At 34.8% G+C, this 22,594-nt stretch overlaps 1 long non-coding RNA gene across 1 annotated transcript; it reads right to left on the reverse strand.

The window, feature by feature from the left end:
- Window positions 1-31: 31 nt before the first annotated feature.
- LOC108180073 (uncharacterized) lies at window positions 32-20,934 on the reverse strand. Its single transcript, XR_012394362.1, has 6 exons — window positions 20,841-20,934; window positions 19,230-19,374; window positions 13,664-13,808; window positions 12,584-12,728; window positions 6,851-6,995; window positions 32-1,287 (listed from the first exon to the last, which is right to left on the reverse strand). It is a non-coding gene; the product is annotated as an uncharacterized lncRNA (long non-coding RNA).
- Between the last annotated feature and the right edge of the window lie 1,660 nt (window positions 20,935-22,594).

Below are 22,594 nucleotides of genomic sequence, written 5' to 3' on the forward strand. Positions count from 1 at the left end.
GCACATATATATATATATATTTTTTTTTTTTGAGGCTTGTGGGAACATTGTGCGCAGCACTGTGTTTGATTAGGGTTAAATATGAATCACTTTGAAGAGATTTTGTCTAAAACAGGATGACTGTACACACATCTTTATGACCTGTGATCATAGAAATAACTAGATGATCAATGTAATGGCAAGAATAAAAATTCTTGGTTAAAAATTGCAACAGCCACAGGAAAGAGGACAGTTTTTGTTAAAAAGTTTGGAAAAACCTGAGGGATATGTTTGTTAAAGCCAAAGAGGCCATGGCCAAAGTGGAGACCCAGGTACACAATTACAGAAATGTTTTTTCACCAGTCATGGGTTTTACACTGATGTATATATTACAATTTTTAATTTAAAACAATCAAAACTAAAATTAAGAAACAAATTATTTCTTTGATAACTGGAAAGAAATATTTGAACCTATCGGTTTACAATATACTGATGCCTGTTTGTCTAGGCTTTATTGGTGATAATCATCAGGAATGTTGAACCATTATTGCCTTTCAACATAAGTATAGGACAAAAACTAGCCAGACAATAAAGTGAGAATTGTGGAGCAGGCTAAATCTAAAAAAAAAAAACATCTGTATTTTTTACTAAGTGTACTCTATAATTTTGCTTTTATTCTTGCCATTACAAAATTTATTTGTAAAGTAGCCCATGTTTTGTTGTCATTAAAATTTTAATAAACTTTAATAGCTAAAACTGTCCGAGATGTGAACAATAAAAACCATTAGTTTAAAAACATTGAATGATATTAATGATATGACGTTCTCTGTGTATCCGTCTGACAAATGAGTCTGATAAGGAGATAAAATGTGCAGTTGGTAAGCCGAAAAGTAGACCTACACATAGGCCTAATATTATTAGTGTTGTTTTACCATATTTTTGAGAATTAACAATAATAATAGACTACTCATATTAACTTATATTTTACATCTACAGAATCATGAGAAAATCGTGATCTTGATTTTAAGCAAAAAAAAAATTTGTGATTCACATTTTAGTCAGAATCGTGCAGCCCCTAATATATAAGCTATATATACACATAAAAACAACCCTTTTTTTTTTCTCTCTTAGTACCGTTTGCACACATCTGATAATAAACTTACATCTTTGGACACTCTGTAAGGGCTCTTCATCACATTTCATTCATTTGGGTTGTCTTGACAAGTCTGTCACTGCTACGTCTCAAAACAGAGATGGAGCCCTCTCTGCATCACAGCAGTGCAGATAGAGATGATGACTGAGACGTGTCTGAATAGAACAAAACATATAAAGAGCAATTAACCTTATCAGTAGTATATTTATACATATATCAAATATCATATCAACCATCAGTAACAATTTATCTGAAATATTTTTAGATAATTATTGAATATTAATAATGACAAATACATTTGTTATCATATTTGGATATCACATTCTACTACATACCTTATTATATATATTGATAAATTGTAATCTCTTTTTTAATAAAGAACATTTCTCTCTCTAAATGATGTTTAAAGCAACATGTTACATTTTTAAATGACCAAATTATAAATACTCCACCTAGTACATGTTATTGGTTACTCAAACTGTTATATCAATTGTAAATCAGCAGCCTGTAATTTGATGCATTTCTCGCGATTTTCATATTGCACCTGAATTATCATTTTGCTGTCAACAGCATGTGGCAAGAGAAAAAAAGCAACATACAGTAAAGCTTTTATTAGATATCTAAATGATAAATATGTAATATACAGAATACCTTTCAGATTGCTTATATTACAGTTAAATCTGCTCTTCCAGAAAAAAGTACCTTTTTAAAAAAAGTAAAAAAAAGTACCTTGAAAGTCTTCTAGCTGTACATACTGCCTTTCACCATATGTCAACATGTGAAAATAAGGGGTAACATTACCCCATTGTACCCCATTTGATTACATTAAATAACGGTGTCACTTTAAAAATGCACAAATCTATAATGAAAGCATTTGATTGATTTCCTAACTATTTATGCTCATTATGCTCGTTTAAAAGAAAACCCATCAAGATCGACATGTAAAGATATTATTAATACAATTATTATGTGTATATGTCTATTTAAAGAAGCACCCAAAACCGAGATTATTCACTTTTACTCCGTTTCAGATCGCGTGTACAGAATCCGTTTAGGAAACAGCGTCTATTTATCACTATGGGGCATATCATAGATCACGCACCGCTACATACAATGACTGTTTTGAGGATTGGATAGGAGGGGCAACAGTACCTGTAATGGAAGGTGAATCCGGCCATTTTCATATTTATTTCAAAGTGTTTTCAAGCCTAAATAAAATGAAAGCACTGAAAAGATTGACAGTTAAGAGCAAAGGTCGCCCCTGCTGGTTCGGCGGTATGGGTAGCGTATAGGGAGGATCAGTCATTTAATGTTTATTGTCACTTTCATAGTAAAAACGGGAGAATCACGGGAAAATACCTTTACGTATTATAGCGGGATAAAACTGTAAAATACGGAAGAATCCCGGAAAATCGGAGGGTTGACAGGCAACGTTATATAGTACGGTTATGTATGTATTATAACTTACTGTGTACACACAACATCAAAGTTATGTCGTGAGCTTCAGGCTAATGCAATACCCCATGCTGTTCGTTTTTTATGTCGAAATTACTGAGACTTGCATTGGGTTAAACTTAAACACGATTTAATACAGATTTTACTACTCACCATAACCTTGTTGAAGGAAAATCCGTCTGAATATGAAGTTTCGTCAGACGTCAGCTGTTATTGCTGCGTGCGCGCGCCGGAATATTGAATCTGCTCCAACCAGACTCCATCCCCCGCGCATGCGTACAGGCGCTTTTTGCTGCAAGGCTTGTTCGCCAAACACAAATATTTCACTTTTGTTTCATAAATTGGCTGAATTTAATATGTTTGGTGAATATTTTTAATTTTGACCTCAGACCATCGAGATATATTATTGGGACCATCAGCTAAAATTATTACACTGGATTTTTTAATCATTTGTTGAGTCATTATTTAATTGTCAGCTTCCACATTTTTTCAAAAAGTAATTTTTTGTAATTTAATTTGATACAGCCCAATAATTAAATAATTAATGCAAAAAATATGATCAAATAAAATAGTATCTGGAATTTTGGTGAAATAAAATTACATTGAAACAGAATCTGATGAAAATGAATTACGAAAATAAAGTAAATATTGAAATGAATGAATAAACGAGGCCAATATTTTATGTTTGTTTTAGTTTTTATTATTGCTGTGGGTTCTAGACTAGAAGAGAAAATAATAATTATTAGGATATCTGCTTACCCTTATCTACATGAATATCTTTCAGTCAAATTTAACTCAGTGTTTATGTTTGTGTATTACAGATTTAGTTCAATTTACACAATATTCATGTATATATACTATAAAGAAGACAAAAGTTTAATACAGAATCAATAGAGATGAACTCTTCTTTTGCTTTGATTGACTGACTGCTGATCAAGTGTTGTTTACATTTAAACAAGTTCAATATTCTGTCACCACGGCAACTTGAGTTTACACTGGAAATCAACACAACTCTCTGAATCAGATCACTCAAGCTCTTTCAACTCTCCAGTTTGACAAGTTTTATCACAATTGTCTGATTTGGAAAGTTAATCTTCATGGAGCAACGGCGCCTCAGAAGGACCAGGACTCTTCCAGCCCACCTGAAAGACTTCTGGCTGGAGGGTGTTCCATCTGTTCAGGATCCTGGAGCTGTGGTCAGGTTAGACCACACTTACAGCTGCATCTCTGGCCCAGGTTTGAAGGACCATCACCTGAAGAACGCGGCTGTCCTTCCACCTCTCCGTCCAGCATCCCCAGAGTCTTCAGTGGACGTGAGACAGCAGGAGGAGCCGCTCTCCATTCACGGCTACAGTGTTCAGGCCTACCAGAACATCTACCGTTCTGTGGTTGAGCCCATGTTGAAGAACCGTCCCTACAGCCTACAACTGGGCCTAGAGATCAAGCAGCGGCTGTGGGAGGCGCTCAGGTGTCCTGTAATGGAGGAGACGGAGCAGGCTGATGGGCGAATCCTCATCACGGAGAGCAGATGTGGATTCAGACCAAACAGCATCGCTCCTCGAATCCATGTGGACATCAGTGAAGAGCCACTGCCTGAGGAGCCTAGAAGAAAGAGGCCCAGACACTGAGTCTGCACAGTATCTCAAACCACACTGCAGGCCTGTGTATGTATATAGTGTACATAGTTGTAGAGCAAGTTTACAGTAAGTTTCCTTTTCATGTTTTGTTTCATCAATTGGTTGCTTTTATTGATTGTTGGTGTTGTTGACTTGTGGCTCTTGGTTTGCTCGGTGGTCTTTCCTGCATTGCTGCGTGGTCTTCAGGACGTTTCAGGTGGTTTACTGAGCGGTTGTTCTCGTGTTGCTGGTCGGTCGCTTGACTTTTCTGACAAATTCGATGCGTTTAGTTGATTTGTGGTCTCTGTTGGGTTAGAGTAGGTTAGGGTCCCTCACGTGGTTTGCAGCTTGACGTGCTGTGAGGGCTTGTGTGCATCCGTGATGCTGAGAGCTTCGCCACTGGTACTTCACAGATATCGGCAGGGTCACCCATAGTGGACTGGTCTCAGCTGAGATGCCCGACTAAGACAAACCAGCTGACTCTGGACAGCAAAATATTTACCTGTTCTCCAGCAGAAGAGTAACATCAGAATCACCTGAAGATCTGGAAGTCACAGGTGGATTTGTGGAAACAACTATTCTAAATAAATAAATTAATAAACAAAATTAATAAATTCATTCATTAATAAAAAAAGAGGCTGCATTTATTTTCTTTTTCTTCTATTATGCTGAATTTCATCATGTTTTATATATATACACTTTTAAACTTTGTGTATTTCTTGTGGTTTAGACTATTATCAAATTAAAAAGTAAGAAATTATGATTGTATATAAGTATTACCACTAATCTGTTTTTCAACACAATTTACCACAAATTGCTCAATAAAAATGATAATAAAATTATAGTATAATGAACCATAATAACAATAATTATAATTAAAATTTAAAATAAATACAATAAACAAATATTAAAATAATTTATTCAATATTAGATTGAATATTATTTACAAATATATATATATATATATATATATATATATATATATATATATATATATATATATATATATATAGGCAAGGCAAGGCAAGGCAAGTTTATTTATATAGCACATTTCATACACAGTGGCAATTCAAAGTGCTTTACATAAACAGGAATAAAAAAGACAAGTTTAGGAACATAAAATGCAGACAATAAAAATTATTAAAAACAGATAAAAACAAATTAAAATGAGTTAAAATAGGTTATAAAAGAATGAAAAAGAAAACGAAAAACATAATATATATATATATATATATATATATATATATATATATATATATATATATATATATATATATATATATATATATATATATATATATTTTAGGGCTTGCATAGACTAGTCGACTTGTCTAGCAATCGATTACTTCAACCACTAGTCGACGCTCTCAGAAGCAATCGACTACTCGAGCGTGCATTTACCATAAATGGCATTAAAACGACAAACGTATCCAACAAACATCACGATCCAAGGTTAAAGCTTCCAACTACAACTGAGGATTAAATTCAAGATTATTTACATTATCAACATTACCACCACAGGGAATCCTCTCGAATGGTAGTCACATGGTCTCCGCTACGTTAATTCCTCCGTGGCGGGCGCCACACCAAAAAAACATTACAGAATCCCATTCAAAACATTCAGTCGTGTTTTATAATAGCTGGTTATAATCGCACCAAAAAAGTATTAAAAGGTGAGTGAATTATAACAGCGCAAACTTTACTGTTTGTGCGTCATTTGTTTAACCCTCAAATGTTACGTGCTGACTGACTGACTAACAGATGCTTGATGTGTGAGGCCAGCAAACACGACGTGGCTTTCAGTTAGATTAACAGTTTCCATAAGTGTACTTTATAGTATCTATTGCTCTGAATATTATGATTTTATCCTAATAATTTTGCACACAAGCAAATAGTTTAAAAATAACGCCATAGGTGTTTGGTAGATCTGTATAAAAAAGCCTGCCGCCACAGCCGGAAAAAATCCTAAAGGAAACATTGAGTAATGTAATGAACATCAGTTTCCTCTACTATCCAAGCTAGCGAAATGAATTTACACTGTATTTAAATATTGATGGTCCAGGATCAACATAAATGAATTTACACTGTATTTAAATGTTTATGATGGTCCAGAATCAACATTACTGAATTTACACTGTATCATAATGTTTATGATGGTCCAGGATCAACATTAGTGAGCTTACACTGTACATACATACATACAAACATATATATATAAAAGCCTTGTCGGTTTCGCGAGATGCGCGCACAGTCAACGGAGGTGTGCAATGTAGCGCCAGGCAAAAGTATAAATCCAGCTTTAGAAAAGACCCCAAGACCTGACTGAAACAAATGAGTCTGATAAGGAGATAAAATGTGCAGTTGGTGAGCCGAAAAGTAGACCTACACATAGGCCTAATATTATTAGTGTTGTTTTACCATATTTTTGAGAATTAACAATAATAATAGCCTACTCATATTAACCTATATTTTACATCTACAGAATCATGAGAAAATCGTGATCTTGATTTTAAGCAAAAAAAATTGTGATTCACATTTTAGCCAGAATCGTGCAGCCCCTAATATACAAGATATATACAGTATACATAGAAACAAAAATCTTTTTTCTCTCTTAGTACCGTTTGCACACATCTGATAATAAACTTACATCTTTGGACACTCTGTAAGGGCTCTTCATCACATTTCATTCATTTGGGTTGTCTTGACAAGTCTGTCACTGCTACGTCTCAAATCAGAGAAGAAGCCCTCTCTACATCACAGCAGTGCAGATAGAGATGATGACTGAGATGTGTCTGAATAGAACAAAACATATAAAGAGCAATTAACCTTATCTGTAGTATATTTATACATATATCAAATATAATATCAACCATCAGTAACAATTTATCTGAAATATTTTTAGATAATTATTGAACATTAATAATGACAAATACATTTGTTATCATATTTGGATATCACATTATACTACATACCTTATTATATATATTGATAAATTATAATCTCTTTTTTAATAAAGAACATTTCTCTCTCTAAATGATGTTTAAAGCAACATGTTACATTTTTAAATGACCAAATTATAAATACTCCACCTAGTACATGTTATTGGTTACTCAAACTGTTATATCAATTGTAAATCAGCAGCCTGTAATTTGATGCATTTCTCGCGATTTTCATATTGCACCTGAATTATCATTTTGCTGTCAACAGCATGTGGCTACAGTAAAGCTTTTATTAGATATCCAAATGATAAATATGTAATATACAGAATACCTTTCAGATTGCTTATATTACAGTTAAATCTGCTCTTCCAGAAAAAAAGTACCTTCTGAAATGTTGTTGTCCATTTAAATGTTCTTTTACGGCTTGAAAGGCTTCTAGCTGTACATACTGCCTTTCACCATATGTCAACATGTGAAAATAAGGGGTAACATTACCCCATTGTACCCCATTTGATTACATTAAATAACGGTGTCACTTTAAAAATGCACAAATCTATAATGAAAGCATTTGATTGATTTCCTAACTATTTATGCTCATTATGCTCGTTTTAAAAAAAACCCATCAAGATCGACATGTACAGATATTATTAATACAATTATTATGTGTATATGTCTATTTAAAGAAGCACCCAAAACCGAGATTATTCACTTTTACTCCGTTTCAGATCGCGTGTACAGAATCCGTTTAGGAAACAGCGTCTATTTATCACTATGGGGCATATCATAGATCACGCACCGCTACATACAATGACTGTTTTGAGGATTGGATAGGAGGGGCAACAGTACCTGTAATGGAAGGTGAATCCGGCCATTTTCATATTTATTTCAAAGTGTTTTCAAGCCTAAATAAAATGAAAGCACTGAAAAGATTGACAATTAAGAGCAAAGGTCGCCCCTGCTGGTTCGGCGGTATGGGTAGCGTATAGGGAGGATCAGTCATTTAATGTTTATTGTCACTTTCATAGTAAATACGGGAGAATTACGGGAAAATACCTTTACGTATTATAGCGGGATATAACTGTAAAATACGGGGGAATCCCGGAAAATCGGAGGGTTGACAGGCAACGTTATATAGTACGGTTATGTATGTATTATAACTTACCGTGTACACACAACATCAAAGTTATGTCGTGGGCTGCAGGCTAATGCAATACCCCATGCTGTTCGTTTAAATGTCGAAATTACTGAGACTTGCATTGGGTTAAACTTAAACACGATTTAATACACAATTCACAGCTCACCATAACTTTGTTGAAGGAAAATTCGTCTGAATATGAAGTTTCGTCAGACGTCAGCTGTTATTGCTGCGTGCGCGCGCCGGAATATTGAATCTTTTTTTTTTTTTTTTTTTTTTTTTAATTGAATGCTTGAAAAACAATAACAACAAATGTCATGAATCAAACAGCAACAATCCAGGGGTTTTTAGTCATTTAGTCCAAGATAAGTGCCAAGTCCTTAATCAAAGTCCTCGTTCGTATTGCTTTTAAGTTGGTTGATCCTTCAATACCGGAATATTGAATCTGCTCTAACCAGACTCCATCCCCGCGCATGCGTACAGGCGCTTTTTGCTGCAAGGCTTGTTCGCCAAACACAAATATTTCACTTCTGTTTCATAAATTGGCTGAATTTAATATGTTTGGTGAATGTTTTTAATTTTGACCTCAGACCATCAGCTAAAATTATTACACTGGATTTTTTAATCATTTGTTGAGTCATTATTTAATTGTCAGCTTCCACATTTTTTCAAAAAGTAATTTTTTTGTAATTTAATTTGATACAGCCCAATAATTAAATAATTAATGCAAAAAAATATGATCAAACAAAAAAGTATCTGGAATTTGGTGAAATAAAATTAAATTGCAACAGAATCTGATGAAAATTAATTACGAAAATAAAGTAAATATTGAAATGAATGAATAAACGAGGTCAATATTTTATGTTTGTTTTAGTTTTTATTATTGCTGTGGGTTCTAGACTCTAAAAGGAAATAATAATTATAAGGATACCTGCTTACCCTTATCTACATGATTATCTTTCAGTCAAATTTAACTCAGTGTTTATGTTTCTGTATTACAGATTTAGTTCAATTTACACAATATTCATGTATATATACTATAAAGAAGACAAAAGTTTAATACAGAATCAATAGAGATGAACTCTTCTTTTGCTTTGATTGACTGACTGCTGATCAAGTGTTGTTTACATTTAAACAAGTTCAATATTCTGTCACCACGGCAACTTGAGTTTACACTGGAAATCAACACAACTCTCTGAATCAGATCACTCAAGCTCTTTCAACTCTCCAGTTTGACAAGTTTTATCACAATTGTCTGATTTGGAAAGTTAATCTTCATGGAGCAACGGCGCCTCAGAAGGACCAGGACTCTTCCAGCCCACCTGAAAGACTTCTGGCTGGAGGGTGTTCCATCTGTTCAGGATCCTGGAGCTGTGGTCAGGTTAGACCACACTTACAGCTGCATCTCTGGCCCAGGTTTGAAGGACCATCACCTGAAGAACGCGGCTGTCCTTCCACCTCTCCGTCCAGCATCCCCAGAGTCTTCAGTGGACGTGAGACAGCAGGAGGAGCCGCTCTCCATTCACGGCTACAGTGTTCAGGCCTACCAGAACATCTACCGTTCTGTGGTTGAGCCCATGTTGAAGAACCGTCCCTACAGCCTACAACTGGGCCTAGAGATCAAGCAGCGGCTGTGGGAGGCGCTCAGGTGTCCTGTAATGGAGGAGACGGAGCAGGCTGATGGGCGAATCCTCATCACGGAGAGCAGATGTGGATTCAGACCAAACAGCATCGCTCCTCGAATCCATGTGGACATCAGTGAAGAGCCACTGCCTGAGGAGCCTAGAAGAAAGAGGCCCAGACACTGAGTCTGCACAGTATCTCAAACCACACTGCAGGCCTGTGTATGTATATAGTGTACATAGTTGTAGAGCAAGTTTACAGTAAGTTTCCTTTTCATGTTTTGTTTCATCAATTGGTTGTTTTTATTGATTGTTGGTGTTGTTGACTTGTGGCTCTTGGTTTGCTCGGTGGTCTTTCCTGCATTGCTGCGTGGTCTTCAGGACGTTTCAGGTGGTTTTCTGAGCGGTTGTTTTCGTGTTGCTGGTCGGTCGCTTGACTTTTCTGACAAATTCGATGCGTTTAGTTGATTTGTGGTCTTTGTTGGGTTAGAGTAGGTTAGGGTCCCTCACGTGGTTTGCAGCTTGACGTGCTGTGAGGGCTTGTGTGCATCCGTGATGCTGAGAGCTTCGCCACTGGTACTTCACAGATACCGGCAGGGTCACCCATAGTGGACTGGTCTCAGCTGAGATGCCCGACTAAGACAAACCAGCTGACTCTGGACAGCAAAATATTTACCTGTTCTCCAGCAGAAGAGTAACATCAGAATCACCTGAAGATCTGGAAGTCACAGGTGGATTTGTGGAAACAACTATTCTAAATAAATAAATTAAAAAACAAAATTAATAAATTCATTCATTAATAAAAAAAGAGGCTGCATTTATTTTCTTTTTCTTCTATTATGCTGAATTTCATCATGTTATATATATACACTTTTAAACTTTGTGTATTTCTTGTGGTTTAGACTATTATCAAATTAAAAAGTAAGAAATTATGATTGTATAAAAGTATTACCACTAATCTGTTTTTCAACACAATTTACCACAAATTGTTCAATAAAGATTATAATAAAATTATAGTATAATGAACCATTATAACAATAATTATAATTAAAATTTAATATAAATACAATAAACAAATATTAAAATAATTTATTCAATATTTAATTGAATATTATTTACAAATATATATATATATATATATATATATATATATATATATATATATATATATATATATATGTATATATATATATATATATATATATATATATGTATATATATATATATATATATATATATATATATATATATATATATATATATATATATATATATATATATATATATATATATTTTAGGGCTTGCATAGACTAGTCGACTTGTCTAGCAATCGACTACTTCAACCACTAGTCGACGCTCTCAGAAGCAATCGACTACTCGAGCGTGCATTTACCATAAATGGCATCAAAACGACAAACGTATCCAACAAACATCACGATCCAAGGTTAAAGCTTCCAACTACAACTGAGGATAAATTCAAGATTATTTACATGGTCAACATTACCACCACAGGGAATCCTCTCGAATGGTAGTCACATGGTCTCCGCTACATTAATTCCTCCGTGGCGGGCGCCACACCAAAAAAATTACAGTTTCCCATTCAAAACATTCAGTCGTGTTTTATAATAGCTGGTTATAATCGCACTAAAACGTATTAAAAGGTGAGTGAATTATAACAGCGCAAACTTTACTGTGTGTGCGTCATTTGTTTAACCCTCAAATGTTACGTGCTGACTGACTGACTGACTGACTGACAGGTGCTTGATGTGTGAGGCCAGCAAACACGACGTGGCTTTCAGTTAGATTAACAGTTTCCATAAGTGTACTTTATAGTATCTATTGCTCTGAATATTATGATTTTATCTTAATAATTTTGCACGCAAGCAAATAGTTTAAAAATAACGTCATAGGTGTTTGGTAGATCTGTATAAAAAAGCCTGCCGCCACAGCCGGAAAAAATCCTAAAGGAAACACAGAGTAATGTAATGAACATCAGTTTCCTCTACTATCCAAGCTAGCGAAATGAATTTACACTGTATTTAAATATTGATGGTCCAGGATCAACATTACTGAATTTACACTGTATTTAAATATTTATGGTGGTCCAGGATTAACATTAGTGAATTTACACTGTATTTAAATGTTGATGGTCCAGGATCAACATTAGTGAATTTACACTGTATTTAAATGTTTATGATGGTCCAGGATCAACATTAGTAAACTTATACTGTACATACATACAAACATATATATAAAAGCCTTGTCGGTTTCGCGAGATGCGCGCACAGTCAACGGAGGTGTGCAATGTAGCGCCAGGCAAAAGTATAAATGCAGCTTTAGAAAAGACCCCAAGACCTGACTGAAACAAATGAGTCTGATAAGGAGATAAAATGTGCAGTTGGTGAGCCGAAAAGTAGACCTACACATAGGCCTAATATTATTAGTGTTGTTTTACCATATTTTTGAGAATTAACAATAATAATAGCCTACTCATATTAACCTATATTTTACATCTACAGAATCATGAGAAAATCGTGATCTTGATTTTAAGCAAAAAAAATTGTGATTCACATTTTAGTCAGAATCGTGCAGCCCCTAATATACAAGATATATACAGTATACATACAAACAAAAATCTTTTTTCTCTCTTAGTACTGTTTGCACACATCTGATGATAAACTTACATCTTTGGACACTCTGTAAGGGCTCTTCATCACATTTCATTCATTTGGGTTGTCTTGACAAGTCTGTCACTGCTACGGCTCAAATCAGAGAAGAAGCCCTCTCTACATCACAGCAGTGCAGATAGAGATGATGACTGAGATGTGTCTGAATAGAACAAAACATATAAAGAGCAATTAACCTTATCTGTAGTATATTTATACATATATCAAATATAATATCAACCATCAGTAACAATTTATCGGAAATATTTTTAGATAATTATTGAACATTAATAATGACAAATACATTTGTTATCATATTTGGATATCACATTATACTACATACCTTATTATATATATATTGATAAATTGTAATCTCTTTTTTTAATAAAGAACATTTCTCTCTCTAAATGAAGTTTAAAGCAACATGTTACATTTTTAAAAGACCAAATTATAAATACTCCACCTAGTACATGTTATTGGTTACTCAAACTGTTATATCAATTGTAAATCAGCAGCCTGTAATTTGATGCATTTCTTGCGATTTTCATATTGCACCTGAATTCTCATTTTGCTGTCAAAAGAATGTGGCTACAGTAAAGCTTTTATTAGATATCCAAATGATAAATATGTAATATACAGAATACCTTTCAGATTGCTTATATTACAGTTAAATCTGCTCTTCCAGAAAAAAAGTACCTTAAATAGTTACTTAAATAGCAAATAAATAAGTACTTAAATAGCAAATAGTTTAAAAATAACGTCATAGGTGTCTGGTAGATCTGTATAAAAAAGCCTGCCGCCACAGCCGGAAAAAATCCTAAAGGAAACACAGAGTAATGTAATGAACATCAGTTTCCTCTACTATCCAAGCTAGCGAAATTAATTTACACTGTATTTAAATATTGATGGTCCAGGATCAACATTACTGAATTTACACTGTATTTAAATGTTTATGATGGTCCAGGATCAACATTACTGAATTTACACTGTATTTAAATAAAGTAATTTAAATATATAAGCTATCTATACACATACAATAAAAAATACTTTTTTCTCTCTCTCTTAGTACCGTTTGCACACATCTGATGATAAACTTACATCTTTGGACACTCTGTAAGGGCTCTTCATCACATTTCATTCATTTGGGTTGTCTTGACAAGTCTGTCACTGCTACGGCTCAAAACAGAGAAGGAGCCCTCTCTGCATCACAGCAGTGCAGATAGAGATGATGACTGAGACGTGTCTGAATAGAACAAAACATATAAAGAGCAATAAACCTTATCTGTAGTATATTTATACATATATCAAATATCATATCAACCATCAGTAACAATTTATCTGAAATATTTTTAGATAATTATTGAACATTAATAATGACAAAAACATTTGTTATCATATTTGGATATCACATTCTACTACATACCTTATTATATATATTGATAAATTGTAATCTCTTTTTTAATAAAGAACATTTCTCTCTCTAAATGATGTTTAAAGCAACATGTTACATTTTTAAAAGACCAAATTATAAATACTCCACCTAGTACATGTTATTGGTAACTCAAACTGTTATATCAATTGTAAATCAGCAGCCTGTAATTTGATGCATTTCTCGCGATTTTCATATTGCACCTGAATTATCATTTTGCTGTCAACAGCATGTGGAAAGAGAAAAAAAATGCAACATACAGTAAAACTTTTTTTTAGATATCTAAATGATAAATATGTAGTTCAATATACAGAATACCTTTCAGATTGCTTATATTACAATTAAATCTGCTCTTCCAGAAAAAAAAAGTACCTTCTGAAATGTTGTTGTCCATTTAAATGTTTTTTTACGGCTTGAAAGGCTTCTAGCTGTACATACTGCCTTTCACCATATGTCAACATGTGAAAATAAGGGGTAACATTACCCCATTGTACCCCATTTGATTAAATTAAATAACTGTGTCACTTTAAAAATGCACAAATCTATAATGAAAGCATTTGATTGATTTCCTAACTATTTATGCTCATTATGCTCGTTTAAAAGAAAACCCATCAAGACCGACATGTAAAGATATTATTAATACAATTATTATGTGTATATGTCTATTTAAAGAAGCACCCAAAACCGAGAATATTCACTTTTACTCCGTTTCAGATCGCGTGTACAGAATCCGTTTAGGAAACAGCGTCTATTTATCACTATGGGGCATATCATAGATCACGCACCGCTACATACAATGACTGTTTTGAGGATTGGATAGGAGGGGCAACAGTACCTGTAATGGAAGGTGAATCCGGCCATTTTCATATTTATTTCAAAGTGTTTTCAAGCCTAAATAAAATGAAAGCACTGAAAAGATTGACAGTTAAGAGCAAAGGTCGCCCCTGCTGGTTCGGCGGTATGGGTAGCGTATAGGGAGGATCAGTCCTTTAACGTTTATTGTCACTTTCATAGAAAATACGGGAGAATTACAGGAAAATACCTTTACGTATTATAGCGGGATATAACTGTAAAATACGGGGGAATCCCGGAAAATCGGAGGGTTCACAGGCAACGTTATTTAGTACGGTTATGTATGTATTATAACTTAACGTTACTGTGTACACACAACATCAAAGTTATGTCGTGAGCTGCAGGATAACGCAATACCCCATGCTGTTCGTTTAATTGTCGAAATTACTGAGACTTTCATTGGGTTAAACTTAAACACGATTTAATACAGAATTCACTACTCACCATAACTTTGTTGAAGGAAAATCCGTCTGAATATGAAGTTTCGTCAGACGTCAGCTGTTATTGCTGCGTGCGCGCGCCTGAATCTGCTCCAACCAGACTCCCCGCGCATGCGTACAGGCGCTTTTTGCTGCAAGGCTTGTTCGCCAAACACAAATATTTCACTTCTGTTTCATAAATTGGCTGAATTTTAATATGTTTGGTGAATATTTTTCATTTTGACCTCAGACCATCAGCTAAAATTATTACACTGGATTTTTTAATCATTTGTTGAGTCATTATTTAATTGTCAGCTAACACATTTTTTCAAAAAGTAATTTTTTGTAATTTAATTTGATACAGCCCTATAATTAAATAATTAATGCAAAACATATGATCAAATAAAATAGTATCTGGAATTTGGTGAAATAAAATTAAATTGCAACAGATTCTGATGAAAATGAATTACGAAAATAAAGTAAATATTGAAATGAATGAATAAACGAGGCCAATATTTTATGTTTGTTTTAGTTTTTATTATTGCTGTGGGTTCTAGACTCGAAGAGAAAATAATAATTATTAGGATATCTGCTTACCCTTATCTACATGAATATCTTTCAGTCAAATTTAACTCAGTGTTTATGTTTGTGTATTACAGATTTAGTTCAATTTACACAATATTCATGTATATATACTATAAAGAAGACAAAAGTTTAATACAGAATCAATAGAGATGAACTCTTCTTTTGCTTTGATTGACTGACTGCTGATCAAGTGTTGTTTACATTTAAACAAGTTCAATATTCTGTCACCACGGCAACTTGAGTTTACACTGGAAATCAACACAACTCTCTGAATTTGATCACTCAAGCTCTTTCAACTCTCCAGTTTGACAAGTTTTATCACAATTGTCTGATTTGGAAAGTTAATCTTCATGGAGCAACGGCGCCTCAGAAGGACCAGGACTCTTCCAGCCCACCTGAAAGACTTCTGGCTGGAGGGTGTTCCATCTGTTCAGGATCCTGGAGCTGTGGTCAGGTTAGACCACACTTACAGCTGCATCTCTGGCCCAGGTTTGAAGGACCATCACCTGAAGAACGCGGCTGTCCTTCCACCTCTCCGTCCAGCATCCCCAGAGTCTTCAGTGGACGTGAGACAGCAGGAGGAGCCGCTCTCCATTCACGGCTACAGTGTTCAGGCCTACCAGAACATCTACCGTTCTGTGGTTGAGCCCATGTTGAAGAACCGTCCCTACAGCCTACAACTGGGCCTAGAGATCAAGCAGCGGCTGTGGGAGGCGCTCAGGTGTCCTGTAATGGAGGAGACGGAGCAGGCTGATGGGCGAATCCTCATCACGGAGAGCAGATGTGGATTCAGACCAAACAGCATCGCTCCTCGAATCCATGTGGACATCAGTGAAGAGCCACTGCCTGAGGAGCCCAGAAGAAAGAGGCCCAGACACTGAGTCTGCACAGTATCTCAAACCACACTGCAGGCCTGTGTATGTATATAGTGTACATAGTTGTAGAGCAAGTTTACAGTAAGTTTCCTTTTCATGTTTTGTTTCATCAATTGGTTGCTTTTATTGATTGTTGGTGTTGTTGACTTGTGGCTCTTGGTTTGCTCGGTGGTCTTTCCTGCATTGCTGCGTGGTCTTCAGGACGTTTCAGGTGGTTTTCTGAGCGGTTGTTCTCGTGTTGCTGGTCGGTCGCTTGACTTTTCTGACAAATTCGATGCGTTTAGTTGATTTGTGGTCTCTGTTGGGTTAGAGTAGGTTAGGGTCCCTCACGTGGTTTGCAGCTTGACGTGCTGTGAGGGCTTGTGTGCATCCGTGATGCTGAGAGCTTCGCCACTGGTACTTCACAGATACCGGCAGGGTCACCCATAGTGGACTGGTCTCAGCTGAGATGCCCGACTAAGACAAACCAGCTGACTCTGGACAGCAAAATATTTACCTGTTCTCCAGCAGAAGAGTAACATCAGAATCACCTGAAGATCTGGAAGTCACAGGTGGATTTGTGGAAACAACTATTCTAAATAAATAAATTAATAAACAAAATTAATAAATTCATTCATTAACAAAAAAGAGGCTGCATTTATTTTCTTTTTCTTCTACTATGCTGAATTTCATCATGTTATATATATACACTTTTAAACTTTGTGTATTTCTTGTGGTTTAGACTATTATCAAATTAAAAAGTAAGAAATTATGATTGTATGTAAGTATTACCACTAATCTGTTTTTCAACACAATTTACCACAAATTGCTAGATAAAAAAGATAATAAAATTATAGTATAATGAACCATAATAACAATAATTATAATTAAAATTTCAAATAAATACAATAAACAAATATTAAAATAATTTATTCAATATTAGATTAAATATTATTTACAAATATATTATATATATATATATAGGCAAGGCAAGGCAAGGCAAGGCAAGTTTATTTATATAGCACATTTCATACACAGTGGCAATTCAAAGTGCTTTACATAAACAGGAATAAAAAAGACAAGTTTAGGAACATAAAATGCAGACAATAAAAATCATTAAAAACAGATAAAAACAAATTAAAATGAGTTAAAATAGGTTATAAAAGAATGAAAAAGAAAACGAAAAACATTATATATATATATACATATATTTATATATATATATATATATATATATATATATATATATATATATATATATATATATATATATATTTTAGGGCTTGCATAGACTAGTCGACTTGTCTAGCAATCGATTACTTCAACCACTAGTCGACGCTCTCAGAAGCAATCGACTACTCGAGCGTGCATTTACCATAAATGGCATCAAAATGACAAACGTATCCAACAAACATCACGATCCAAGGTTAAAGCTTCCAACTACAACTGAGGATTAAATTCAAGATTATTTACATGGTCAACATTACCACCACAGGGAATCCTCTCGAATGGTAGTCACATGGTCTCCGCTACGTTAATTCCTCCGTGGCGGGCGCCACACCAAAAAAACATTACAGTATCCCATTCAAAACATTCAGTCGTGTTTTATAATAGCTGGTTATAATCGCACCAAAAAAGTATTAAAAGGTGAGTGAATTATAACAGCGCAAACTTTACTGTGTGTGCGTCATTTGTTTAACCCTCAAATGTTACGTGCTGACTGACTGACTGACTGACTGACAGGTGCTTGATGTGTGAGGCCAGCAAACACGACGTGGCTTTCAGTTAGATTAACAGTTTCCATAAGTGTACTTTATAGTATCTATTGCTCTGAATATTATGATTTTATCCTAATAATTTTGCACGCAAGCAAAAAGTTTGAAATAACGTCATAGGTGTTTGGTAGATCTGTATAAAAAAGCCTGCCGCCACAGCCGGAAAAAATCCTAAAGGAAACATTGAGTAATGTAATGAACATCAGTTTCCTCTACTATCCAAGCTAGCGAAATTAATTTACACTGTATTTAAATATTGATGGTCCAGGATCAACATTAGTAAACTTATACTGTACATACATACATAGATATATATATAAAAGCCTCGTCGGTTTCGCGAGATGCGCGCACAGTCAACGGAGGTGTGCAATGCGGCGCAAGGCGAAAGTATAAATCCATCTGTAGAAAAGACCCCAAGACCTGACTGAAACAAATGAGTCTGATAAGGAGATAAAATGTGCAGTTGGTGAGCCGAAAAGTAGACCTACACATAGGCCTAATATTATTAGTGTTGTTTTACCATATTTTTGAGAATTAACAATAATAATAGACTACTCATATTAACCTATATTTTACATCTACAGAATCATGAGAAAATCGTGATCTTGATTTTAAGCAAAAAAAATTGTGATTCACATTTTAGCCAGAATCGTGCAGCCCCTAATATATAAGCTATATATACACATACAAATAAAAAACTTTTTTCTCTCTCTCTTAGTACCGTTTGCACACATCTGATGATAAACTTACATCTTTGGACACTCTGTAAGAGCTCTTCATCACATTTCATTCATTTGGGTTGTCTTGACAAGTCTGTCACTGCCACGTCTCAAAACAGAGAAGAAGCCCTCTCTGCATCACAGCAGTGCAGATAGAGATGATGACTGAGACGTGTCTGAATAGAACAAAACATATAAAGAGCAATTAACCTTATCTGTAGTATATTTATACATATATCAAATATCATATCAACCATCAGTAACAATTTATCAAAAATATTTTTAGATAATTATTGAACATTAATAATGACAAATACATTTGTTATCATATTTGGATATCACATTATACTACATACCTTATTATATATATTGATAAATTGTAATCTCTTTTTTAATAAAGAACATTTCTCTCTCTAAATGATGTTTAAAGCAACATGTTACATTTTTAAAAGACCAAATTATAAATACTCCACCTAGTACATGTTATTGGTTACTCAAACTGTTATATCAATTGTAAATCAGCAGCCTGTAATTTGATGCATTTCTCGCGATTTTCATATTGCACCTGAATTATCATTTTGCTGTCAACAGCATGTGGCAAGAGAAAAAAAGCAACATACAGTAAAGCTTTTATTAGATATCCAAATGATAAATATGTAATATACAGAATACCTTTCAGATTGCTTATATTACAATTAAATCTGCTCTTCCAGAAAAAAAGTACCTTCTGAAATGTTGTTGTCCATTTAAATGTTCTTTTACGGCTTGAAAGGCTTCTAGCTGTACATACTGCCTTTCACCATATGTCAACATGTGAAAATAAGGGGTAACATTACCCCATTGTACCCCATTTGATTACATTAAATAACGGTGTCACTTTAAAAATGCACAAATCTATAATGAAAGCATTTGATTGATTTCCTAACTATTTATGCTCATTATGCTCGTTTAAAAGAAAACCCATCAAGATCGACATGTACAGATATTATTAATACAATTATTATGTGTATATGTCTATTTAAAGAAGCACCCAAAACCGAGATTATTCACTTTTACTCCGTTTCAGATCGCGTGTACAGAATCCGTTTAGGAAACAGCGTCTATTTATCACTATGGGGCATATCATAGATCACGCACCGCTACATACAATGACTGTTTTGAGGATTGGATAGGAGGGGCAACAGTACCTGTAATGGAAGGTGAATCCTGCCGTTTTCATATTTATTTCAAAGTGTTTTCAAGCCTAAATAAAATGAAAGCACTGAAAAGATTGACAGTTAAGAGCAAAGGTCGCCCCTGCTGGTTCGGCGGTATGGGGAGCGTGTAGGGAGGATCAGTCCTTTAATGTTTATTGTCACTTTCATAGTAAAAACGGGACAATCACGGGAAAATACCTTTACGTATTATAGCGGGATAAAACTGTAAAATACGGAAGAATCCCGGAAAATCGGAGGGTTAACAGGCAACGTTATATAGTACGGTTATGTATGTATTATAACTTACTGTGTACACACAACATCAAAGTTATGTTGTGAGCTGCAGGCTAATGCAATACCCCATGCTGTTCGTTTAAATGTCGAAATTACTGAGACTTGCATTGGGTTAAACTTATACACGATTTAATTCACAATTTACTACTCACCATAACCTTGTTGAATGAAAATCCGTCTGAATATGAAGTTTCGTCAGACGTCAGCTGTTATTGCTGCGTGCGCGCGCCGGAATATTGAATCTGCGCCAACCAGACTCCATCCCCCGCGCATGCGTACAGGCGCTTTTTGCTGCAAGGCTTGTTCGCCAAAGGCAGGCACTTTTTTCCAGGGGTTTCAGTACAGCGTAACCGCTATTACGTCATCGGGTGGGCGTGGCCTATATGTGAATTTGCATAGGTCACGGATCATGCGCAGATTGTGAAAACAGCCGTTTGATTCAAATACCTGTACGTATTCGCAGGGGTTTTGCGTCCAATGCCTTTTATATGCAGTACTTTAAAATAGCTGTCCTGATCAGGTGTTTCATGTGAAATCAGTGTATGTTATATTAAACAAATTAACTTAAGTTACCTCTCAGATTACATTAATACTGTTATAACTTAAGATACCTGTCCCGATCCCAGGGCTTTTGTGTCAAATACTTTATATATCATAAACAGTAACATCAGATACCTGTCCTGATCCCAGGGGTTTCATGTATGATCACTTTTATATTAGTTAACATCAGATACCTGTCCTGATCCCAGGGGTTTCATGTATGATCACTTTTATATTATATACATTAACATCAGATACCTGTCCTGATCTCAGGTGTTTCATGTATGATCACTTTTATATTAGTTAACATCAGATACCTGTCCTGATCCCAGGTGTTTCATGTATGATCACTTTTATATTATATACAGTAACATCAGATACCTGTCCTGATCTCAGGGGTTTCATGTATGATCACTTTTATATTATATACAGTAACATCAGATACCTGTCCTGATCTCAGGTGTTTCATGCATGATCACTTTTATATTATATACATTAACATCAGATACCTGTCCTGATCCCAGGGGTTTCATGTATGATCACTTTTATATTAGTTAACATCAGATACCTGTCCTGATCTCAGGTGTTTCATGTATGATCACTTTTATATACAGTAACATCAGATACCTGTCCTGATCTCAGGGGTTTCATGTATGATCACTTTTATATTATATACAGTAACATCAGATACCTGTCCTGATCTCAGGGGTTTCATGCATGATCACTTTTATATTATATACATTAACATCAGATACCTGTCCTGATCCCAGGGGTTTCATGTATGATCACTTTTATATTAGTTAACATCAGATACCTGTCCTGATCCCAGGTGTTTCATGCATGATCACTTTTATATTATATACATTAACATCAGATACCTGTCCTGATCCCAGGGGTTTCATGTATGATCACTTTTATATTAGTTAACATCAGATACCTGTCCTGATCTCAGGTGTTTCATGTATGATCACTTTTATATACAGTAACATCAGATACCTGTCCTGATCTCAGGGGTTTCATGTATGATCACTTTTATATTATATACAGTAACATCAGATACCTGTCCTGATCTCAGGTGTTTCATGCATGATCACTTTTATATACAGTAACATCAGATACCTGTCCTGATCTCAGGGGTTTCATGCATGATCACTTTTATATACAGTAACATCAGATACCTGTCCTGATTCCAGGTGTTTCATGTATGATCACTTTTATATTATATACAGTAACATCAGATACCTGTCCTGATCTCAGGGGTTTCATGCATGATCACTTTTATATACAGTAACATCAGATACCTGTCCTGATTCCAGGTGTTTCATGTATGATCACTTTTATATTATATACAGTAACATCAGATACC

The sequence above is a fragment of the Danio rerio genome, chromosome 2, assembly GCF_049306965.1.
Source record: "Danio rerio strain Tuebingen ecotype United States chromosome 2, GRCz12tu, whole genome shotgun sequence".
Classification (NCBI taxonomy): Eukaryota; Metazoa; Chordata; class Actinopteri; order Cypriniformes; family Danionidae; genus Danio; species Danio rerio.